The following is a 27,272-nucleotide window of genomic DNA, read 5'->3' on the forward strand; positions in this document are numbered from 1 at the left end:
ATTTTGCTCTATTTTCAACTCTCTGTACAAAATTTCACTTTGCACAGGGGTCAATGGGTGTGTATGGGTGTGTGTGGTTAAAACCCTGACAATGGTCCTGAACAATAGCCAGGGTTTGAATGCTTCATTATTTATTCATGAGAAATTCCACTATCACAACTAGTCTTTATTCAGCATCTGGCAGCATCTGTGTAAAGTCAAACGCCTGCCGATACTGTCGTTGAGTCGTGACAGTGCTCTCCCTACTTATAAAAAACGAAATTACAATGATTACCTTCTGTTCTATCGTGAACATGGTGACAGGAAGCAAAGAAAATCAATTAGAGTATACACTTGTGTATATGGAGCCTTAAATTAATCTGCTGTGAAACAAATCGCCCCAATGATAAATGCTGCTGAACTCTTTACCAAAAATGATCTCTTTTTATCGAAAAAACGGACTGACAACGGTTGGAAATCTAATATCTTGAGACTTTTCCCGAGATTTCAAAACAAGCTGGTGCACATAAAAATATAAGATACAAAAAAGTCCTTCCATATTGTAGTAAGTTGATGGATTCCACTCCATTTATCTATAATTTGATTTTATGTGTTTGCTCAGAAAAAAAAAAAGTGTTGTATTTGGCTTTGTCAAAGCCAACAGAGATAATAATTTATGTTGCTGCCTTTACCATTCTGTTCTTTGTTCGATATAGTGCTGAGTGGTCTTTGTAATAGTTTTTGCCTTTATATTGAATTTATTTTATTACGATGGCTGACAATGACTTGATAGATTTGGGAGTAAAGTATCTTGTTTGAAGTCAACACAAAATCATTCTTGTAATTTCCTCTTCAAAGTCAACAAAGTTACTAGCAATTTATAATTGCCTTTAACATTCATTTTTAAATTAATCAATGATGGTGTGTGGTTTTTATACTGATCTTTCTCTTTAGAATTGTTTTATTATTATTTTTATTTTGCATGATGATAGTAAACAGACTTGTAGATACAGATTTCAGTCTGAAGTTATTGGTTTGAAATCATTAAAAAAAGTATTGTGTTTTGGACTTTTAAAGGCAACACAGAAAATATATAGTTGGTTTTGTTATTTTGTGCTTTGCTTGATAATGTTGCGTGGTCTTTATAGTGGTCTTTATCTTGAAACTGATTTGATTTTCGATTATGATAACAGAATTACAGGCACGGATTTGTTTGTGAAGTAACTTGTTTGAAATCATTGCTCAGTAATGTCACGTGGTCCTTATAATGGTCTTTATCTTCATATTGATTTGATATTTTATAACAGCAAACAGAATTGTAGTTTTGATTATTGAGTTAATTAATTCGTTTCATATCATCTCAAAAACATGTCTCGTATTTGGCCTTTTCAAAGTGAAAGTTAATGTATAACTGCCTTTGCCATTCTATACATTGGTAAATAATGATACGTGGTCTTTGTCTTTCTATTGATTAGATTCTTAATTATGATAGCAAACAGAATAGTGGAAATAGATTTGTGCGTGAAGAAACTTGTTGAAATCACTTACAAAAAAAAAAAATCTAGTACATGTACATGTATTTGGTTTGTTTGTTTTTTTCAAAGTCATTCACGTTAATGTATATGTCTGCCATTGTGTACTTCGCATGATAATTAATGCTGCGTGGCCTTTATAACGGTCTTCATCTTTATTTTGATTTGATTTTTTTATTATGATAGCAATCAGAATTGTACATTTAGATTTGTGTGTGAATGGACATGTTTGAAATTGTTATTTGCCCAATATACCAAAGACTAGTGTATGAACGCTAGTGAATTCAGCGCTTCACATGTGTTTTTTTTTCCTGATGCATTGTAAATACTTGTGCTCATTCTTTGATTGATGTAAATGGATAAAATCTATGCGCATGTTTATCTACAAGATTCTTGCCATTGTTCTGAAATATGATTCATAAATATCATTTATGAATGAGTTGAAATGAAATAAATATGAAAATCTTATGAACAGTGAAACTTGGCTCTGTGAAAAGTATTTATTGAGTGAATCAAAGCAGCTATTTGAAAAACGCACTTTGATTAGCCAATCTGTTTTCCCTCTTCCATTATTTCTATCATTTGTCTTTTCAATTCATTTCTTCTTTCTTCTCCGACAAATATCCACTGCATGAAAATTCCGAAAACAACAATAAAAAATGACTGTGAAAAGCTTATTTAGTGATGGTCATAATGATGAATATGATGACTTTAGGAAAGTGAATGTATTTCTCTTCATGTATACATACATTGAGGCAAAACAAAAATGTATCCATATGATTGAACTATTCAAATAGCAAAATAGAAATGAGAGCAACTTATATTTGAAAGAGACTGATCTTCAAATCAGACAAATAGATGAAATAATTGTCGTTAATATCAAATGCCATTTAAATGATGATTTTAATGATGGTTATGTACAGAAAAGATAATGGTTAAAGCATGGCTAGTAACATGGGCATTAGCTTCGAAAATGGTATTCACTGCTAACAATACTCACAATCACAGTTATACTGAAACTACGGTGCATAAGCATCATGATAAAACAGCATCTAATATGAAATTGACAAGGAGAATGGCTTAACACTTTTACTTATTGGAGTACATAAATGTGAGATTTAACGCACACGAATACGCTTTATGCCCTTTTACAAGCTTGGATCTTGCGCTTAAAGGTACTAGCCCACATTTGCAAACCCACGAAAATCAAAACTGCATAAAACAGGTCCAATATGACTTCAAGTACAAGTTATAACAGTAACATACCTCACCTGTTGCTCTTTGTCTATACCATTCGATAAAAGAGAGAAAATCATCGTTTTAAAATCAATTTTCAAACCGGGTCAACCCGACCCAAAATCGAATTACGAGCGCGGGCTAGCTACGTACTAACTGCGACCAGCCCCAATGTGCAGCGTTGGGGCTGTGCCGTTTTCGCATTCAGATCGAGGAGTTGTACAAAACGGGTGCCGTTTCGGCGCTATATTTCCTTAATTTTTCAACAAAAACTACTAGGAATACTTACATGGGTCGATTAAACCTAAATGATTATTTTCGGCGACTGTTTGATGCATTCCATTGCTTATGATGCAGAAAATGTTGTCTTATAACGCAAATATCTTCAGCTCACCGATGCTCACTGAAACTCACAATCACTTGCACAGGCGCACAGCATGCATGCAGTGCAGTGCATTGAGAGCATGCGTAATGCGTACTAATTGATATAGCAGCAAGTCTCTCCACTGTTGCACTAGGGCAGGCCGCTTATTACTCCTAAAAAAATGAAGAAAATTTTGCAGTTTCTAGATAAATGGGTGAGAAAAACCAAGTCGAAAAGGTAATGTATTAATTGTCACTGTGTTTATGATAGAAATTTAGACGTGCTTTATTTGTGAAGTCGCCGTGAATGTGGCAGTGATTTTTGCTCCCGCTCAGCTGCGAGGTAGCCGCCAGGACCGCGCCTTGAGGCGCGGTCTCCGGGGCTAGCTACTAGTACGTACATGTAACTTACACATGTATCGCATGCAAGTAGTACGTACGTGGACCGGAGCTAGCGAGCGTTATACGCATGCATACGGTGCATTTTCATTTATTTTTATGAAAGTAATGGACTAATTGGAACAAAATTTTGCACAGGTGTTACTGCAATCATACCCAAACTCCATGCTAACTATGAGACTAATTGCTGCAGGTTTACAAATGTGGGCTAGTACCTTTAAGCACTATTTTGCTCTAGGTAAAAGGGCGTTACGAGCTATACGCCCCTTCCCCCAGCGTGCGCGTGCTAGTTTGAGTTAAGCAGAAGGGCGTTACGAGCTGCGCGCCCTTTTGCTTTACCGCGCTCTCGCTACTGTGAATTGAGCAGAAGGGCGCTGGCAATAAATCGTGTTTATCTTCAAAATTATCGCTTTATTTAGTTTCAAAAATGACAGGGTTTAACTTTGTGAGTATTTTCATCATCATGCACAGTTCCAAAGCAGTTGACCATATTCTCACGGAAATATACAACTCTTAAACTTCAAACGCGATTATCTCGAAAATGTGTTTTCGGGGCGCGCGCGTGCTAACGCCCTTCTGCGAGCTGCACGACGAATTCATGTCCCATAGCGTTTCCATGTACGGAAAAAATATTCGCCGACCGGCCACCCGACCTCAAGAGTGATTCCTATATACCCCCCCCCCCTACACACTATGTGTGGGTGGGGGTATAAAAAATCTTTTCTATAAATCAGCAATTAATAATGTCTGGTGTCATCCATGGATTATGTCTACGTTTCAATATACATTGTTTAATCGGAGCATGCTTATTACATATAACTAGAAATATCACTCATTGTGATTAGTATACCCCCACCCACAACTGAGGGAATTAGCTCAACCAGGATTTTTTTTTTTTTTTTAATGGGAAAAAATGTAACCATGCATGCAATGCACTTTTCAACAGTGAATAAAGGTATTGCTCACTGTTAGTCAAATGTCCCACATCTCAGATTATGCTGTTACTGTGGAAACGCATTGATCAACAAAAACAAAAAGTTAAAGTGAGGCAGTCCTCACGAATTAAAAAAAAAAAATATGTCGTTGTTGGTACCTCCAATGAACTACTTTCACCAAAAACAAACTTTCAAATAACCAAATAAGCTCGTAGATTTTGACTGAAAAAGTGTGAATCTGCATGGTGAATATGCCAATGAGCAAGTCTTGGCGGAGAGTCAGACGTCACCGAGGCACAACTCTTCCCAGCCGTGTTGTGCTCGTTATCCGTACGCTCCCTAGTTACCCGGATGCATGAAGAAGTCGATGGCTACTAGTATTTGACATTGTTTTTACGTAGTGTGCGTGTGTGTGTGTGTATGTATTGTATATTCGCACAGTTCAGGTGTGGACAGTTACTGGATCTACGGTAGATACCCAGGTTTGCCCTTCGCACTTTTCCAGTCTATCACAGCGCAGCTGCAGCCCTGTCGCCGCGCATGCAGTTTAGCTAGCTGTTTATGTTCTAGTACGTACAGATTGTAGATAGAAACGGTTCTACACTAGTAGGCACCAGAGGGGCGACCGCATTCTGGGTCGTCTGTCGTCTGATCGGGCTATCATGCCGATGTGTCAAGCAGTAGTTTTGCTCCAATCGTGCAGAAAATTGCCCAGGAAAATCGTTTTTTCCATCCCAGACCCACAAAAGTATCGTGAAAGGTGCGCTGTATGGCTGAGAAATCTCGATACAACAAAGCCGAACATAAAAAAACTTAGGGCCTAACGTTACAAGAATTCTCGATTATCGTGTTATGACCTATCTGTGCGTGGACCATTTGAGAAGCAATGTTTTTACGTGGACAGGGAGGCTGTGGCCCTCGGTTATAAACCGAGAAAACTCCTGAAGCCAGATGCAATCCCGACCATATTTGCTCATATGAGTAATAAAACAGAAACACCTCGAGCATCGACTTCGAAGAGAACCGAGGAAAGGAAGCGTAGAGAGGTAAGGAAAGTGACTAGCTATGTTTCATTAACGGTGGGGCTGCAGCCGGGGTTGGACTGCAGTACAGTGCCACTGCGAGCTAGCTGCTGCAAGTGCCGACTGGACATGCACGGCAAAGTAGAGCGAAATCATATCCCTGCGGCCCCCTGTGTTTCCCCTGCCCAGCAGACGTCATATTTTTTTCAAGGAAAGGCGATATCTGAGTACTTACAGAAATATCGAGATACAAACAATATTTTCTTTGAAGAATTCGACTTTCTAATGCACAGGTTATCTAATATCGGTTTGAACGCCAAACTCAGCTAGACGGAGTACTGTGTACATTGGTATGGTAAGAATTCGCGCGCGAGAGTGGTTTGTACGCAAAGTAGTATGCAACACGGACGGAAGCTAGAAAAGGACCGTGCCTATTTGATGTCAAGTACATGGTTTATTTGATTTTGATATATATATAAATTTATGTTTACAATATTATTTTTTCATGAATCATATATAACTAAGCCTGAAATATTTTGTTTAAAATAATAAAATCACATACTTTCACATTTATGATAAAATTACAACTGATCATTTGAACACTTAAATTGGTTTTTAGAGGCACGGCTGTCAACTTGGTGAGTAGGGCATGAATGACGTAGCATCTTTTTGCAGGCTCTTACACGATCGCTTGCAGGAATTATTTTTCAAAAATCGCTTACGGAGACAGTTTTTCATTTCCACGCGTATAAACTGGTGAAATGTTATATTTTTTACTCTTCTTAATTATCAGTACAGTGAAAATCTCAGGACTGCCTCCCTTTAAGTTTGCACATCTGCGTACCATAGTGGTCAGGTGTGTCAAATTTCAAGCTAAATGCTCAAAGACTGAGGGAGCAAGCTGAATCCACAATATCTTCATGTGCTTTTTGGTGAAAAAAATGCTGTTGCCATGGCAACGCATTGTTCAACACTAATTACAGATTAAAATTGCACATCACGCGGTCACATGTGCCAAATTTCAAGCCAAATGCTCAAAAGACTGACGGAGTTAACTGAATCCGCAATATTTCCGTATGATTTTAATTCAAACTATGCTGTTACCATGGCAACGCAATGATCAACAATGACGAGAAAGTAAGTATGCACATCTATGTACCATAGTGGTCACAATGTGCCAATTTTCAAGCCAAATGCTTAAAAACTGAAGGAGTATGGTTAATCCACACATTTTTGTATGATTGGTAAAAAAAAAAAAAACTTGTTGCCATGGCAACAGATTTATTAACACACGCATCAAATGTATTTTGCACAACTTTACATTACATTGATCGCATATCCCAAATTCAAATTGAATTGCTACAAAACTGAGAGAGTATAATTTGATCCACATTTTGTAGAATCTTTATGAAAATCTGCCGTTGCCATGGCAACGCATTATGAAATGCTCATGAATAAGGTGCCTTGCACATCTGCCTGTGATAGCGGTCACACATGCCAAATTTGAAGTTAATTGCTCAAAAAATGAGAAAGTAGTTCGATCCACAAGATTTTATTAAAATATGCCGTTGCCATGGCAACGCATTATGCGATACTAACGAAAAAGGTGTCTTGCACATTTACCTTTGATAGCCGTCACACATGCCAAATTTTGGGTCAACTGCTCAAAAAATTAGAGGAGTTTGATCCACAACATTTTGTAAGATTTCTTTTTTAAATTTGCCGTTGCCATGGCAACTCATTATGCAATACTAACGAAAAAGGTGTCTTGCACATCTTTCTTTGATATCGGTCACACATGCTAAATTTGGGGTTAATTGCTCAAAAAATGAAAGAGTACTTCGATCCACAAGTCTTTATGAAAATATGCCGTTGCCACGGCAACGCATTATGCGATACTAATGAAAAAGGTGTCTTGCACATCTACCTTTGATAGCGGTCGAACATGCCAAATTTGGGGTCAATTGCTCAAATGAGAGAGGAGTTCGATCCACAAGATTTTGCAACGGACCGACCGACCGACCGACCGACCTCAGAGTGATGCCTATAAAATATACCCCCCCCCCACACACACACACACTATGTGGGTGGGGGTATAATAATGTCAAGGAATGCAGATTTTCATCTGTTCCATTTCATTTCCATGGTATCGTCCATATCATTTTCAAGATGAAATATATTACACTTTTCTAAATCATCAATAAAATGAAGTAGAATAGAAAATTAAATGAAAAATATTAAAATTTAATTTGTATTTTATGAGTAATGGGAGGAAAGAGAATTCAGCCATTGGCTGCGCATTAGCCATTGGCTGAATTTGCGTATTTTTCATACCATCATATTACGCAAATTCAGCCAATGGCTAATGCGCAGCCAATGGCTGAATTCTCTACCGTACATTACGAGATAAAATCAAAGTTACTATAATCACGAAAATGTATCAAATTATGTCCATACTCTTTCTTATGAAATACCACACATAAATCAAATAAAGATCACTTAGGGAAATCTTTGCCACTCCACAAAAATCATGATATTCAGGGATAGAAATCTTGAGTTATTGTTAATTGGCGGTTGTACGATCGGCTACATCGGTTTCATTCACGAAACTGATAATCACATTATAAAATTCGTTAGAGAAACCGGAGCACACACGCAGACCATCGAGTCTACATGGAGGGCTGTCAAGCGCACCCCTCCGGGCAGTGGAGGCATGGCCGACATGTTAGACTCGTACCTGGCGGAGTTCATCTTCCGTTGGCGATGCTTGGAGGGGCAGCCCGATCAACTTTTGGCTTTTCTGAAGGTGACAGTTATCTACCCACCGAAGCAGCTGCCGTAAACTCAGCTTTCCTAAATTAATCGAGATTATGTTTTTGTTCTGATCTCACCCCAAATCATCATGTTCTCCAGTTGTCTAGTGGCAGGCAGACGATACCTTGATTTTAGCTAAATCACCGGATGACTTAAATGCATTATCTGAATATTGTTACAACTGGTAATTACATGTTAATTCAGACACACACAAACAAAAATGTCGTTTTCTCTAAAGGTAAAGTTAGGAAACTACCTTCTTTCATTTCAACAACAGGGAATTAGTAGTGGATAATTACGTACATTTAAGCATAAAATTCACTTATAATAACACATTTAATCAAGCCAGGAGAGCTATGTAGAGTTTGTTAACAAAATCACAATCTTTGGACCTGCCCATTGATATTATTTGACCAACTTATCATTCCAGTCCTTCTGTATGGCAGCGAAATCGGGGGGGGGGGAGGGTTGAAGTTACGTGATCGCGAGGTATTTCACATCAAGTTTTGTAAACAAATTATGAAATTACATGAGTCAACGGCAAATAGCATGGTGTTAGGTGACTAAGTACATAGTCTTGACAAATCACTAGAATGAGCAATTTAGAACATTCTGGAGAAAAGCTATTGCGGATGATACATAGAGTTTTGAAGGTTTTATATAATCAGAATGTGTATAAGTCTTTAAGGCTGACAAAAAACAACAACAACATAGCATTGATATGTTGCGAATGTCCGATTTGTGGTTCAAATGCGAAACGACAAGTACAAAGCAACATGGATAAAATGTTCAACTGACCAACGTTTGATTGTTTGTCTCAAAACTGGTACTCAGCAATATATGATAATCCTCAATGTCGCCCCCCCCCAAAAAAAAAATGTACTTTTTTTTTTTCTAGATTACGCTGCGACTTGAATCACCGATTTCCTTGGAGATATAAAAATGTTGGGAGAAACAATAGAGTATGTGAGCTTTGTCAGTTACAACTTGTAGGCGATGAATTTCATTACTTATTTGTTTGTTCGGCTCTTTCCATGTAGAGAAAATTGTATTTAGGCAGATGTCTCACAAAAAGGCCAAATACTTTTAAATGGAAAAATTATTCAACACAACCAACACATGAACTAAATATTGTCATATCATTATGCTTCACTTTTAATATTCTTTACTATCGTGATTTATTTGACTAATCGTTACATTATTGTGGTTCTTTTTACTACTTTGTCGTGTATACAATATAAAAAAAAATGGCAATCATCGTTGAGTATTGTTTTCTGTTTACTGCTGGTGCTTAGTTAAACATGGGTATTTACCTTACGTTCTCCTTTAGTTGTACTAATTTGGCAAATAATGTTATTTATCATCTTAGGATATATCTTATATTGATCTCGAATAAGCATTTGTTTTTTTTTTTCTGTTGATAAACCTATATGTAAATATGTTTCATACTTCAGTATAAATGTTTCCTGTAAATATGTTAAAATGTGATTGTGTTCTCCAATACCCTAATGGAGTGACGTGAGAATAAACATTACTGTCATTACTGTCTACTAGTATACTGACCATAACTGAAAACCTAGCGAGTGTTGGACTTGCCAAAATGTCTAGCGTTAGCAGAAATCGTCACATTTTATGTTATGGCGCGTCATATAAGACATTTTGGAGACGCCAAACAATGGCCACATTCCATCAGGAAATCATTCTGGCCGAAGAATCTTGGACACTGGGACAGAATCAGGGCAGTAGCGTTCTGTTATGTAAACGGACTGAACCCAAAAGTATTCGAGGAATGGTGTGATCTGCTCCCATAGCGTAGAGAATTGTTTGAAGCCCAACGAAATTATAAACTGTTCGCATAGAATGTTTCAACAATGCGATATGAGTATACCTTGACGGAAGTGTTGGCCGATATTGAGGTCAGCGGTCAATTCACCGCATTCAAAACTCTCTAATCGTGTAAAACGACCTGGCAACATGATCAAGAAAAAGCCATGAGAAACGTCTACTCAAATAGGTAAGAAAACTAAAGACGAAGCTTAGAGGCAGTACCTTTCGTCTTTACATACCATCAAAAAGCTCAACATCTCGCCCATGCAATTAAGAAAGAGTGGCCAACGATCACGGCAGATGAAAAACTTGCAAAAGTAATGTCGAGGGTCCCTCTCCATTCGCAGAGGCAGCCACCCAGCCGGAAAAGACTCCGTGTTAAGAATCAGCTTCCGGTACCACCACAATCAAGAGGTAATCAGCCCTGCGGTAAATCACGTTACCAAATTTGCCCGCATATCATTACGGGAACTTTGTAGGTCTTTCGTCTGGCTCTACGATATATCTACCAAACCACGACTGCGCCGCAAGAAAAATCTTTACTGCTTTCTTCGCTCAAAATTCTCCAACGTGGCTTACATTGGGAAAACCATGCAACAAATTTAGCTCTTACTATGAACAATTGCGAAGTTCGTGTTCAAGTGTGTTTGAAACATTTCTTCAGACATTATGGCTCTTGGGCAAGTCCTATATGTAGCTGACTGGTATTTATCCATCAAGGTAAATGAAAAAAAAAATGTTCATAGAACTTCATATCGAAGGGGAGAGACTGGCAATAGAACGACAGAGACTGGAACTTGACCGCTACAGGGTTAGGCTGGAGGAGAGAAGGCCCGGGTACACATTGTATGTTTTCCAATTATGTAAGGCTTAAGTAAAAAATAATCTCTTCATTATGTAAAAATCATGAATCAAATCAATAAACCATGTATGCCACTCTGCTTTGCAGAACCAACTCACATTTACTTACTAGGAAATTTGTTATCCCTTTTTGGTCAACTGTGAGCGTTAAGGACGCTTGAGGCCGGTAAAGGATCATCGTATAGACAGGAAGTCAGTGACAAAGACCACAAACAGATCAGTGAATGGATCTTGTAGAATTAGTAGCAGGCTGTTTTTCTTTCAAAATCCCGTAGAGGGGTGATCCGAGTGGTTAATCTGATTACTATTCCCAATTATTTTAGAGAAAAACACTTGACCAGTCTTTTAGGTTAGATGACATCTATTGTACTGATAATAGTCTTGGTATTCACTCTTACACACAATGTATGCCAATTGCTACAAGGCAACATGGACATCGAGTTCATGTCTCGTTAAAAACATGTAGTGGCAGCAATCTACTAGGAATGGTATTATTCGAGAGTCTGGCGTTACATTTTTATTTTCCTGCAAATGTCCTTATACAAATGGGATTCTGACTATCAGAATCCCATCTGACCCATCAGATGAAAGAGCGGACGTGGGCAGCAGTCTCCGATCGAGTTTCATTCCTTAGCGGGAGGGCGAGAGAACCGGAGAAACTCCAAACAAAAATTCATAACAATAAAAGTGACATTAAGAAAAATAGAAATTGCACGGCGCAAGCAAAACATGACCGGAGGAGGGTCACAAATACCACCCCTTCAAAAAGAGGAATTTCTGTCGCAAGCAGTTTTTTTCCGGATGACGTCATCTTTGGCGTACCTAGTGGCAGCGAGACAGCGACATTCGCCCCGAGAGCTGATGACATCGCTGCTGTATCGGCACTCACATCTCTAGTTTCCGGGGTGGATTTGTCAGAGCTCCCCTTGACCCCAGGTTGCCCAGTAATAATAGCCAATATGGAGAATGTTGCAGAAATATCATTTTGTATCTCGTCGAATTGAATTGTGAAGGCATTGTATCATGTCTTCTGATAAGTTTAAAATATATGCTTCTGAGGCAACAGCTATATCAACATACTCAAACTTATTCTTTTTCTCGTTTTTATCTTCCGCAAGAGGTGAAAAGACCTCGAGGGTAAAAACAGACTTAGCGAATCGTTGGTAGCAACACCTTCACATTTAAGCTCGAGCGCTTCTCCATCATCATCGTCCGCCGACTGCGAGGATGAGTTCACCAACTTACTTGGCATGGAAAAAGAGAGGTTTCTGTTTAAAGGTTTGAGGTAGGAGACTGTCTAGCGGTGGAAGAGGGAGAAGGTGGCCATGTAGAACAAGAGATTGATCATGGAGAGAGAGCTGTTTGACGATGGAGAAAGTCGATGGAGAGATACGTCGAACCGAATACAAGAAATGGTATGATTTAGCTATCAGAACTTATCTAATAATCAGTCCGCAACTCTTATACCCAGAGTACATCGACATCGAGGCGGGAATAATTATCTTCTCCATCGTCCTTCGTTGGTGGCATGTGAAATGCTGATGTAGGCCATATATGTTTTTGGATGAGAGAAGCTTTTGAAAGAGTACGAAATTGACATAATTATACGATTACCATTTTTTTTAATATATATATTATTCAATAGCGATTTCACTGAGACTGAACCATTTCCAGAATGAAAGGTTAGAGCTGGAAGTTTTGGCTATAGGGAAGACATTATCAATACTCCCTTATCCGATAATCTTACGTATCGTATGAAGCAAGGGGCATGGGAGATGGTGACTGAAAATGTGAATGCCGCGTGTGGGAAACAGAGCGGTGTGGAAGACATGAAGAGGAAGTTGAGAATTGGAAAATAAAAATGATAAGCAAAACACTAGAGGAGGGGAGGAATGAGACAGATACTGCAGGAGGACGACCAGCTCCCCCGCGCTTTGGAATACTGAAGAGAATGTACTCGGCTTCATCGAAGAAGTGGTATCTGAAATGGAAGGAAGACTGGAGACCCCAGTCAAAGTAATGTTTTGAGGCATTATCGCAACTGCAATGCAACAACAATAATTGATATATGCTAGAACTTCTTTTCAACTAGAAGGTAGTTAACCATGGAGAGTAAAGCCATCCCTCTGATGAAGAAAAAGAAAACGAGATCCTTCAGCTGAAAAGCCAGAAGATTGCAGAATTGCTCCCCAAAATTGGTCCTCGAGCGAAGTTTGTGCAGAAGCACGAAGGATATGCGGCTCAACTGCAGAACGATATGCAACCTTGGATGTGAGTGAGCATGTATAAGTCCCTACTGCCAATACGCAGAGCAGATACAAGATATATACTCGGTGATTCTATCCTACTATGAAGAGAGCTCGATGTCCTCAAAGGAAGAGCTTTAGACGATGTATGACGACGCCCTAAAAGCCCGTGGATACACAGAAAGATTGTCTTACACCAATGATCGAGCAAGACGTAAAAGGAACAAGGAAAAGTAGAAATTACGCGGTGCGTAATATATGTCCCCGCCGGAAGTAGCATTTAGTAGCAAAATGTACAATATAGGTAAAAAGATCAAGGTCAAAGGTCAAAGAAGTCAAAGGTCAAAATTCTATGTAGAAGTTTTGAAGCCCTCACCTAGTGCCATCACATAAAGCAAACAGAATTGAAATCGGGTTAGAAATGGCGAAGGAGTAGCATTTTGTAGCCAATGTACAATATAGGTCAAAAATCAAGGTCAAAGGTCAAAGAAGTCAAAGGTCAAAATTCTGCGTAGAAGTTTTGAAGCCCTCACCTAGTGCCATCACTTAAAGCAAACGGAATTGAAATCGGGTTACAAATGGCGAAGGAGTAGCATTTTGTAGCAAAATGTACAATATAGGTCAAAAATCAAGGTCAAAGGTCAAAGAAGTCAAAGGTCAAAATTCCGTGTAGAAGTTTTGAAGCCCTCACCTAGTGCCATCACATAAAGCAAACGGAATCGAAATCGGGTTAGAAATGGCGAAGGAGTAGCATTTTGTAGGTAATGTACAATATAGGTCAAAAATCAAGGTCAAAGGTCAAAGAAGTCAAAGGTCAAAATTCTGTGTAGAAGTTTTGAAGCCCTCACCTAGTGCCATCATATAAAGCAAACGGAATCAAAATCGGGTTAGAAATGGCGAAGAAGTAGCATTTTGAAGCAAAATGTACAATATAGGTCAAAGGTCAAGGTCAAAGGTCACAACTGAAATTCTGTATAGAAGTTTCAAAGCTCCCATGTAGTGCTATCATATAAAGCAAACAGAATCAAAATCGGGTTAGAAATGGCGAAGGAGTAGCATTTTGAACATTTTGATCACACACGGACGCACGGACGGACGCACGGACGGACGCACGGACGGACACACGGACACACGGACACACACACGTACGGAGCCCGTTTCATAGTCCCCTGCTCGAACTCGTTCGGCGGGGACAAAAACAGAAACCGCAACATAATCTGGTTTAACCTCCCCATTCAGCATGAACGTCCTAACAAACGTCGGTCGCACTTTCCCGAAACTGGTAGACAAGCACTTCCCAAAAAGATCTAAACTCAGTCGGATCTTCAACAGGAACACACTAGAGATCAGTTACAGCTGCATGCCGAATGTCGCCAGCACCATCAAAAATCACAACACGCAAGCCCTGAAAGAACACAAGAAATCTAACAGTAGCATGCAACTGCCGGAACAAGGACCTCTGCCCACTCCAAGGGAACTGTTTGGCTACCAATGTCATCTACAACGCGGAAGTCATAACTCCCGACGAAAGAATGACCTACATCGGCGTCACTATGCCCCCTTCAAGCTTAGGTACAATAACCACCTCCAATCCTTCCGGCGCGAGAGGTACAAAAACAGCGCGGAGCTATCCAAATTCATCTGGAGTCTAAACCAGAACAGCACACCGTACACCATCAAATTGTCCATCGCCAGCCATGCCCATCCGTACACCAACGAGTCCAAAAGGTGCCACCTGTGTCTCACCGAGAAGCTTCTCATCATGAACGCAAAAATAAACAAACGCTACTGAACAATTAAGAGACATAGCCCCGTAGCTAGAAACTCAACTTACGTTTAAACGCAACTTCACATCCAACACAAGTATCGCTTGATACGACTCAACATGTCAAACTTAGTGTGATAATGACCATGCAAATAGTTGTACAGATCAATCATGTCCCCTCTTTTTCGTCTGTAACTGAGAGAGCACAGAGCACGGTGCAAGGAACGGACCGGGTTTTTGCTACGGTGTGTCAAAAGGAACCATGTCTGGTCCTTTTAAAAAAGAATCACTAATTCAGTTTAAAATCACCCAAACTGGTATTCTTATGTTACAATCAAGAGCAACAAAATCTACAGTAAGGGATTAACTTTGTAACAAAATCATTACTATGTATTAGCGTGGAAGTGATTTTTCAGCAGATCTAGCTGACTTGGTTCCTTTTGGCGCACCATAGCAAAAATCCGGTCCGATGCTTGTACCGTATTCGGTGCAAACGTGCTTTTACAAGGCTGTTTTGCTGACATAACATGTCGTTAGGCCAACCGTCAAATGCTAACGTTAGTGCTACTACTCCCAAACACACAGTTCACAAGAGGCCTCAGGCCAAAGTAACAGAGGCAGTGCTTTACTATCAGTCTAACTCAATGTTACATGGACAAGTTGATGAGTGAAGAATAATTTCTTGATGATTGTAGTCTCCATTTAAAGCCTGGATTTTTGAATGACATTATTTTACATCCGTTACCTTGTTGGGTAACGGTATTCTGTGATTTACGCATTGACCTGTGGACATGCTATTTCATTTCAAGAATATTTGATAATGGATTGCTCACAAAATAATGTGGATTAGTATTCATTACCGATATAAATGCTTTCACCTGCTATATCTGCAAAGTAAGCTTTCGTATAATATAGTCATAATGTCTTACATCATTCAACGACAATTGAATCCTGCCAACTGATTCAAAATGATCCACTTGTCAATTCTTCTATTTCAATGAATCTGAAGTATCTGTATCTTACTTTTCAGATTGCTAGCTCTTATCGTCAAGATTGTAAGTCATTTTCAGAATCAATGTTTTATTGTCATTGCCACATTGCAGTTATATTATGTAATTATTATACTCTGCATGTCTGTCTTGCCAATACAAATGAAATGTACTAATGAAGAATCCTGGCTGTAATTTGGCATTCTTCACTTAAAGTAAATCATTAGTGAGTTTCCGATGCTGGATCTGTAATGTCATGTTTTCTGCAAAAGAACTCTTAGATATCCATCCAAAATCGACAGGACATAAAAATTCAAAGGATACTAAATTCCCAACATGAATGTGGACTGAGTGACAGCAACAGTAGTAATAATGCACATCTATGAAAGCTTGACATAACTTTGTCAATCAGTGAAAAGGTTGCAAATCTTAAAGTATTGTGGCATTGTCTCTGGATAAGAATTCTATGTCCTGAACAATATCAAGAAATTATGAATATTTAGAATGTTTTCACTTTAACAATGATTATCAAGCATGCAATTAACTTTTTTAAGGAAGTAGGGTGACTGATAATACCCTAAAAATTATATCAGTAACAAGTTACATTACTTTTTTGTATCATTTGCACACAAAAAAAAAACACAACAATCTTTTAAGATGTTACCTCTACGCATTTGTCCATGTCAGATAAAGATAGTAAAAACAGTTTTTACCAGATTGCATTTTCCATAGGTTGTACCTGTTTTTGTTCTTTTTTTCAGTAGAGTGTTAGCATACATTGCTAGTAGAAGTAGCACTACATACTCTCTCTAAAAAAAAAAAAAAAAAAAAAAAAAAAAGAGAGTGAAAATGTTCACTCTTGAAGGAGTGAATATAACGGAAAGAGTGAGTTTCGAGTGAAAGTGGAGTGAATTTTGCGTGAAAATGCTCATTTTCACTCATTTTAGAGAGACCTCAGGGATCACTCCAAAATCTTCGAGTGATCCCTGAGGTCACTCCAAAATTTTCACTCTTCTTTTTTTAGAGAGTACATAAGTTGTAATTGCCATGACGAGAAGCAAATATATATACATTACATTGTTTAATGAAATCTGTATTTTTTATGAAATTTCAGGAAGATTCTTCACAGCCTTAAAAAAAAAAAGAAAAGAAAAAGCAACTGGAAAGAGGGGGATACCATGGCTCTGTGCCAATTTGTAGCGAAGTACAAGTCGGCCCTGTTTGGCAAGGCAGGCCATGCTAATGTTCCATATTAGTTAGCCTGCACTGAAAGTTTTACACAAACTTACACTTGCCTCATCATAACTTCACTATTCGTTCAGATTGTTTTAGTGCATGTATTTTTCACATACCAAGACATATTCCTCAGAAACAAAAGAGACATTCATTCCCATTTCCTCAAAATGGTACTGTGTAAACACTGGTACAAGATGTGCCCAGAATATTATACGTTGATAGTTTGTGTCAATTCCTATAACTGTTTGTAGTCGTGATTACTTTCTCCATTTTCATTTATGTTTTTAGGTGGAAAAGCGGAAAAAAAGGTACTGAAAGAAGGCAGCTGGCACTTGAGCGCAGTTGGGGTTTTTTTCAGACAAGAGGAGGAAATAAAACAGAAATGGCAGGACCTGAAGCAGAGGGCCCTCAAATACAAGACGGCGAGAAATGCAACGGGTAATGTTTCATATCTATGCATGTGTTTTTCTGTTCACACCAGGCGTAGTCTTCTAATGTCACCATGCATAACATGTTTCATGCAAACATTACTGAAAAGGAATGAAATATGATTTGAATAGGTCATGCATATTCATGAATCTGTGAACACCCATACATATACACACACCAGTCAATGTCTTAACAGGGAATTAAGATATCGATATTTCATTGAAACTGAAGATTTCTAATGTTGCATTTTATATCTAATTATTGTCAGACTACATATTGTATTGAATTAACTTCAGTCCATTTATTTTTGTAAGGCCTCTGCTACCTTTTGTATATATATATATATATATATATATATATATATATATATTACAAATCTGTATCCCATTACAGTGTAGTTCATTGCAATGACAGCAAATTTTCGAACTCAAATGAAATGAAACAGCAACATCGTACCAAAGTAACCAGAATAATCATACAGCACGGTGTTGAATCGGCACATTCTTTTTTTATTACAGTTATGTGTACAGCCTCTGTCATATCTTTTAATATCTCGGTACAGTGTCATCAGTCATTGTAATGGCTGCTTCGAAATAGATTTATAATCTTAGATAAATTGATTCAACCATTATTAAATCACCAAAAACAAGCACTCTAAAGATACATGTCAGTGACACAACTCTTTAATTTTCATATTTTGTATTAGCGCAATTGATAGTTGTAATATGTACAGCCTCTGTAATCATTCTTTTTTTTTTCCGTCATATCCTAGCACAGTGTCAACAGTGATCACAATGATTGCTCTGAACAATCAATCAATTCCAGATAAATTGAAGCAAACAGCATTTTTACCGAAAGAAACACATTAATAGTATGCAGTTGATACACTTCAATCCTTCACTGGATCATATAAGCCCTCATATATGGATTCATAATTTGATTTACCTTTGTCTTATATGATACCTCTCATATTATACAAAACTTCTAACATACAGATCACTGACAGTATAGTCATAGGGAAACAGCAAATTACTTTTCGTATTAAATGTAGGGCAACAAGAAATCATGTACCAATCGGCAAAATTATGGGAAGGACGAATCCTTTCACCATTGCAATTGCAACAGATTATTGAAATAAGCAATATATTTACATAATCAGGCCAGACATGGTGTCTGAGCTTTAGCGACCAGAGGTCTCAACCACACATCGCTCATTCTCAGGGTACTGCAGAAGCAGGTGTTCCCTGTGTGGGTAGTATCAGTGTATGAGCAGACAGTCACAGCGTATGGGAATGTTGTTCCAAGTTCTGGCCAAACGCAGTCATGTAATCGAGTCTGTCTCTCTCAACTCAGTATATTGTTCCCTATATGATATGTACTCATAGCAGGTCACTTCAAACTGACTGATGTGACATCAACGTACAACTTACTGACTGTTGACATTTATGATACACATGCAAGTGGGGGAAGCATAAAAATCAAACCCATAATGGAAACTGTGCTGGAGGTATTGGCGAAGGAGTCAGTGGTTGGTGTGAGGGGACAGGAAACTGAAGCGGGCTTCAGTCCATGTCAAGTTGGGAAAGTGTTTCATGGCCATTTATCTTGTTTGTTAGTGAGCATTTGCATTTTTATCGTTCAATTCTACCAAACTACAATTTCCAACAAAACATTCTGATTCCTGTTAGTTTAGATTTAAAAAAGTGGACCTTTGTGTTTAAACTTCTATTGGCTTATAACATTATAAAAGCAATTGATCTTTAGATTTTGATTAAACAGCTTGGATACTAATACTTTAATGCATCACTGTTTCTTTTGAAGGTTTTGGTCAGATTCAAGTAATTAGTTATAACATTGTTATCTGACAAGGAAAGAGACATGAAGTAAGTCCCAAAAGATAATCTTGTGATGGATACATAGACCTCTTCAATAGAAAACATGATCTGTTACCTTTTTTAATTTATGTTTACTGTTTATCCTTTAGAGCACAAATGAGAGTGTCAGTGACACTGCCTCGAACCTCATGCAGCAGTTGATTCAAGGTTCAGCATCGCCAGAGCTCCCTGGGATTCATCTCCAATGCTCCATATGGGCTTTCATCTCCTAGGCAACCACCCACTCCCATACCAGAGAATCATTGCCCTGCATCTCATACCCCTGCGACTCGCCCCTCTGCATCTCATCCCCCTGTGACACATCCCCCTGCGACTCATCCCCCGGCTACCTATACGCCATCCGCTAGTCAGCAGCTTGTGGAATTAGAGAGAGAGAGAGAGAGATTGGTCATCTTGCCCCAACATAATTCTCTTCTCGAAAGGATTGCTAATTCTCTTGAAGTTATTGCCGCTGCACAATCAACACCTAATCTGTGTTAATTCATTTGTACTTTGGTATTACAGGAATGTAATTGCATTTGTTGAGATGGGACTTCAGTTTGCCAAATTTTCTGAGATGATGACAAACCTGTCATAAATTATGAACAATAAAAAAATAACATTCTAAAATGAATTCAACGTTTATTTGATGAATGAATGAATTTGATGAATGAATATTCTTTTAAGGCACTTATGAAAAAATATCTTTTATCGAAATATGATGTATGAGTGATATGAAGTTTTTAGGTTTTTATGTTCACTCATAAACAGTTTATATTGATATAGTACTAGTTTAGTAATTTGCTGCACATCAAAATTGTTGATATTGTATACAGAAGTACGTAGCAGACATACATGTGACACAATATACACCAGAAGCAACTCAATCAGGTATATACCCAAACATTAAATTAACAAAATTCATCGCATGCACAGCTCAGCACAGCACAGCACAGCACTCACCTCAGCACAGTATGAATGCCTATTGATAACAAATAAATGATAACTATTTTTAATTTCCCCTTTATTTTTGACTTCATAAATTACTACGATATTTTGAATTTGACTATTGATTCTATTTTGTAGACACGTCCGTCATACAGATACGTAAATCGATTTTAAGTCTCGAATTTTACCCCGAGGCCTCGATCCATGTCAAGCAGCTGCTTATGATCGCGGTCTCCTGCTTTTCTGTTATTATAATAACCAAAAATGTTTAATTTTAAAAATCAATTTATTCAAATCCCCCTCTGTTATATTTTTTATCTGAAATTCGTTTATTGGAACGACATGAAATACTCTAATAGTGGTCTGGAAATGGCTTCGATATCCAGAAACAAAGATATCCTAGTAACAGTATGATTCACATATTAGGACCACTTATTTCAGTATTTGTTTGGATATCTGAGCGACTTAGAAGCAGACTTCCATCATGAAACTTTGAACACCTCTCCGAGTAGTATGATCTTTATCAATTTTCGCAAATGGTTTAAAGCTATTCCATCTCTTCACACACAATATCAACTGCTTATCCATCACAACTTAATCTGCACTTTCCAATTATTCCATGGGGCATTAATTAACCCCCCCCCCAAAAAAAAAAATCAGACTAAAAATTTGTCATGACTGACAAATTAGGTGATCCGATGTATCTGGAAAGAAATATTTTGAGTACTGTTCCCAATAAACTTGACCCGATCAGTTTCATCGGTGATGAGGGGCAATTGGCCATGTAATGTTAAGATTCTCATCCAGAAAGGGAATCAAACCTGCCATCTTGGATACTGAATTTAGAATTTGATAGGGCATATACTAAGATACAAAATAAAAATTGTATACTTTTAAACATCATTTACACATCCAAGATGACATCTGAAGAAAAAGTGGTTACCTTATGAAATGATTCTCTTGACATGATTTATGTGTGCAAAATATGGGGGCATTATAATACGACATGTATTCATCAAGATACAAGATGAGATATTTTTGACCTTTGACGCTACCTCGCACAGCCAAGATGGCGTCTGAGGAAAAAGTCATTATTTTATGAAATGATCCAGGTAGCATGGTCCATACCATGTGCAAAATCTGATCTTTAAGGCATTTATGCTAACCAAGATACAAAATAAAGATTTTTTTTTTTAATCTTTAAGCATCATTTCGACAAATATTTTATCTATGGAAAATATGGGGGCAATACGCCATGTATCTACTAAGATACAGGACGAGATTTTTTTTTCTTTAATCCTTGTCCCTACTTTACACAGCCAAGATGGCGTATAATTAGAAAGCTGTTATTTTCCTGAAGCGATGCAAATGGCATGGTTAAGTGTGTGCACAACATGGGAGTGATGCTGGGGAATGTAATTACAAGGGTACAGGACGACTAGTCTTGATCTTTGACCCTTCCTTCGCACAGCCAATATGTCGTCTGAGTAAAAAGTCGTCATTCTATGAAATGATCAAGGTAACAATGGTCTACATTATGTGCAAAATCTGGCCCCTGTAGGGTATGTAGTAACCAAGATACAAAAGAAATAATTTTTGACCTTTGAACTCATAGCACAGCCAAGATGGCGTCTGACCAAAGAGTCGTTAAGTTTGCAAAATTATCCATGTATCGTGTCCCATGTGTGTGCAAAATATGGCGGTGATACCACACATAATGAAGCTACAGAATGAGGTATATTTGACCTTTGACCCCACTTTGCACAGTCAAGATGACGCCTGAGCAAAAAGTTATTTTGTGAAATGATTGTTGTACCTTTTTACGACTGCAAAATATGGGGAAAGATGGGACGTGTATTTACCAAGATACAAGATATTTATGACCTTTGACCCAAATTTACCTACCCAAGATGGTGTCTGATAAGTTAGTTGTCTTTATGAAATGATGTACGTGGCATGGACTAAACAAGTGCAAAATATGGGGATGATAGGGCCTGTTTTTCTCGAGCTATTGCAAAGAAAGTCGCAGAAAGAAGAAATATCGCCCTACATCGAAGCTCTTTTTTTTTTTTTAATGTGATTCCGATGTGTAGGCCTAATACGGATAGCCCAAGGTTTCAGCTACAACATATTATTCAAATCTGAGAGAAATTCATCGAATAATAAGGAAGCGAGTGCTAGATAAAGATAGTCATGTCAACTTTTATTTCCAGGAGAAAAAAAAAAATGCACTCCCATAGAGATAACACTGAAACCGGTCAAATTTGACAAGGTTACTTTCAATCGATTTTTTTTTCGAGGTGATGACGTCATCCAATCTAAATGCTGAGACTATACGCTCCTGAAAGAGAATTCAACAAGCTACAACATATTGAAATCTTGGTGGAAATCGGCCGAGGATGATTGAGATACGCTCGAGTGAACTTTAAATTTGATGCATAACTTTGAAATCTCACTTTTTATTTCATTGAGGACTTTGATTCCGGTATCTTTCAATCATTTTGCCAACATCAACCACCCGTAAAGTGATATCTACAAATCATCAGCTTTCACAACATGTAAAGAAAATGGGGGGTCACCGTCAATCCTAACGAGCTAAAACGGATTGAAAATTAGCATTTATTTATTTTTTGATTAAGAATGAAACTGCTGTGGACATTTGAGCAAATTCACTGGACCTTTGACCATTGCCATTTGAAACCGTGGCCCAAAACTTTCCCTAGAGAATCTATCTGGAAATACATTTATGTACACAATGCATTCAAGTACTTCGAAATTCAGGCATTGCATGGATATGGGAATAATTGTTAACTTTTTAAAGAATATGACTTTGACCTTCAATCTTAAGCAATGTGCAACCAAGAGTTGATAAGCACATCCACAGGCTAGATTTCGGATGAATGATTAGACGGAAAACCCCCAAACATAATGCCTCCACCGACAGTTCATGGACAGTAGTCTTACTAAAAAGAGTAAAGCAAACCATAATTGTTGAATTGACAGTTCTGTAGCATGTACCCAATGCGGTATGTATTTATCGAAGATTTTATATAGCCACAGTTGATGTATTCTATCGGATTCATGCAGTAATGTATATAAAATGTATGAATGTTCATGTTCTTTTGTTTGGTAATAATGTGATATAATTAGTGCAGGTGCGTTATATTATATACGCGCATCACGCTCTTTTAACAGTAGTTTGTTTTCTCGTTGCCACGGCTTAGTGTAAAGGCATTTTGAGAGATAGAGATAACGATTGCCTTTTTAACACTCTCGAAGAGAAATATTTTGACTGTTTGCTGAACTTTTTACAAATTATTAAGACAACAGCTAAAGCTTGCAGCAAGTTTCATCCAGACTTTACTTGTCAGCTGTGTTATCAATCGACATGAATATAAAACTTGGAAAACTTCGGAGGATCGTGAATTAACCGTTTTGATGAAACTGATTTCTACGTTATCAACGGTTTCCCCCTTTTTAACGGATGGATTCTTCAGCTCTTTTCCTCACCATCAACTAGTTTTTAGTCTTATTAGACTTCGCCTTCGGGGTTTCTCGACATCTTCATCGTCATCAGCGTCATTGCTACGCTGACACGATGTCTTGTCATCTGCGTCATCGCTACCTTGACTTGATGTCTTCTTCATCGTCATCAGCGTCATCGCTACCTTGACTCGATGTCTTCTTCGTCATCATCAGCATCATCGCCCTCAGACACTCTAGCAGTTTCTAGACATCTCCATGGTTATCAGCGTCATCGCTACCAAGACAACTTCTTCTCCATCCTCATAAACGGCATCGTCATTTACCTCACCATCTTACCGGACGGTTACAATACATCTCCCAAAACTGTTTTCTTAACAGCCACGGCAACACTTAACTTTGATTCATAGACCTATAATTTAACTGCCTTATCTCTGTCATTTAATATACAGTTCCAAGTAATAATTTTTTATGTAACTTGACGAGTGTATCTCAGAGTGTGTACGGTTTCTGTTTCTAATATATCAAACCCTCAACTTTTTGTTGTTGATAGTTGTCGATAAGTAATTCACCGAAGAGTCAAATATTTTGCTTTCTAAATATGTGTAATTGAAATTTCATTAATTTCCTTCTGTGAATATTTTTTCTTTAAGTTGTCACAACCGATCACATTCATGAGCTAATTTTTTGGAGGTTATGCTTTTGAACACGCTAGAACATTATTTCTGTTAATATAGGAAATCCTCCACAGTACCATTCGAACCGAGTCCGCTCATAAAAGAAAAGTAGATGAATACAGATAAATACAAAGTATTGCTGAATGAACTAAAACGCAAGGGCTATACGCCTTCCTTTCTTGCCATCGGAATCGGAGCAAGGGGCAGACAACACTTGAAAACAAACGACTGAAAGGCCCACTCAAAACATATAAATCCCAACAAAGTCCCACTGCATTATATCAAGACATTAGATATGCAGTAGTTTTATCATTCACCATATTCTATGCAAGAAAAGAACAGAACGGGGGGGGGGGGGGCGTTAGTCACTTAGAAATGTAATATGTAAGTATGAAAGGCACTTAGTAGTATGTAGTAATAAAGTAGAATTATTCCATTAAATGAATGAATGTAATGATTTACTGGAATGACATTTGGAACTAATCCAGAAAGTGTATAAATTAGTATAATTGGATTGACACGCGAACACTTGGAAATGCATGTATCGCGGACATATATAATAATGATTTATTCGAATTTCATTTGATCAGTTAGAAAATGTGATGGAACATCCTGGACAAAATACTATTAATGAAATGAGTCATTGACACTTAAAACACTCAAAAATTATGTAATACGTATCCAGGAAGAAAATAAAAAACAGTAAAGTTTATTTACACTTCAGCAAATCAGAAATGCAATACAGTGTATGCACTGCACTGCGTGGTGAAATGTACGGTGATTAATTAATTTTGTGTAATTGTTGTCAACCTCACAACTCTGTAGCTATATTGTTATTTATTCACTGTTTCAGTATTATAAGTGGGTCATTACCTGTCATGTGTCCAGAATAGGACCAAGGACCTGGTATAATACTATATGTCAACATGTCCTTTATTTTCACTTATCAATACAATGTACATGATTACAACTAAGATACTGGGACGGAGAGGCCTATTTTCAATTCAATTCAATTCAATTCATTTATTTCATTCTCATTTTCTTTCCAACAAAACATAACACGAGGTAAATCAGAAAATCCATCATAAGCATGTATACAGTACAAAGTGCGAAGGATTAACGATATCCAACAAACTAATAGAGATGAATCATGTATACATACGGGAAAATACAAAGTTATATTTTGAGGAGAAAAAAAAAGAGAACTGAGAGGTCCACTAAAAAGCAGTGCTTGTAGATTGTGGACCACTCAAGAATTTCTTCCAAAAATACACATACAATTACAAATACATTACACATATGCACAACAACATGGCATAACTAAACTAAGGAGATACAATCGAACGGAATGGGACAAAAACAGAATTAGTGGAAGAAAGGGAAAGGAAGAAAGAGAGAGAGAGAGAGAGAGAGAGAAATGAGAGAGAAGGGGGAGGGAGAGGGAGGGAGAGGAAAGATAGAGAATGCCTACACGCTGAACAAGAGAAACGGAAGAGAGAATTGATGAGGTGCTTCGAACAGCTGGTGACTGCACGCAGCTGTGTAGAAATTATGCAAATAACATGCCGTATTTCATTGCCTAGTAATGCCGTTTTTCACTGCGTAATAATGAATTAAATAACCGATGATGACCCTCATGTTTGCTGTAACCTGTATGGGTAATGAAAATAAATATCTTAGCTAGAATTTAACAAAAAAGATTTCAAATTACGCTTAAAAATGTATAACGATGAAGAATTTTTTATTTCAGGACCTAATGAATTCCAAAATTTAGGGCCGATGTATATAAATGTGTTCTGAGCTAATAAGGTTCTCAAAAGGGGTAAGTGAAACTCATTAGAGCTCCTAGTAGGATAATCATGAAAAGATTGATTTCGTGGAAACATTGAATTAAAAATATTGGGAAGAGCATTTGTGTTATAATTGAACATGAACTGGCCCAATTGAAAAAGAAACAAATCTTTAATTTTTAAAATCTTATATTCAATGAACAATGAATCTGAATGAGAACGTGGCGAAACCCCACAAATAATACGAAGTACTTTCTTTTGTAATAATAATAATTTATCTAATAAAGTTTGATGGGCGCTACCCCATGCTAAAATTCCGTAATTAAGATAAGGTAATATTAAAGAAAAATACAACGTTAACAAAGACGACGATGGAATGTGAAACTTAAGTCTGTTGATAATACCAATATTTCGTGAAATTATTTTACTTATGTTGATAATATGAGGCCTCCACGAAAGCTTATCATCCACTGTAATACCAAGGAATTTTATGTGGGATACACGTTCTAATTGAGTACCATCAAAAATAAGATCTGTGCTTAATGTTTCTATGGATTTACTAAAAAGCATATACTTAGTTTTCTGGAGATTAAGTGATAATTTATTAGCTCTTATCCATTGAGTCACTTTTTTCAATTCAGAGTTGACGGTGTCAATTAAAGTAAATGGGTCTTGATGGGAAAAGAAAACATTTGAGTCATCAGCAAAAAGTATAAATGAGAGTGTATCAGATGACCTGCAAAAATCATTGATGTAAACAATAAAAAGTAAAGGACCTAATATACTACCCTGAGGGACGCCACATTTAATAAATTTGAAACTTGAGTTATTCTCGTTCAGAGATACATATTGTTCTCGGTTTTGCAG

At 37.6% G+C, this 27,272-nt stretch overlaps 1 protein-coding gene and 1 pseudogene across 1 annotated transcript in view; one reads left to right on the forward strand and one right to left on the reverse strand.

The window, feature by feature from the left end:
* Positions 1–27,272, reverse strand: part of LOC140237526 (DC-STAMP domain-containing protein 2-like) — a 116,663-nt gene that overhangs the window by 13,523 nt on the left and 75,868 nt on the right. The window lies entirely within an intron of this gene.
* Positions 17,096–20,008, forward strand: LOC140237783 (uncharacterized; annotated as a pseudogene).

The sequence above is a fragment of the Diadema setosum genome, chromosome 14, assembly GCF_964275005.1.
Source record: "Diadema setosum chromosome 14, eeDiaSeto1, whole genome shotgun sequence".
In the NCBI taxonomy this organism is placed as follows: Eukaryota; Metazoa; Echinodermata; class Echinoidea; order Diadematoida; family Diadematidae; genus Diadema; species Diadema setosum.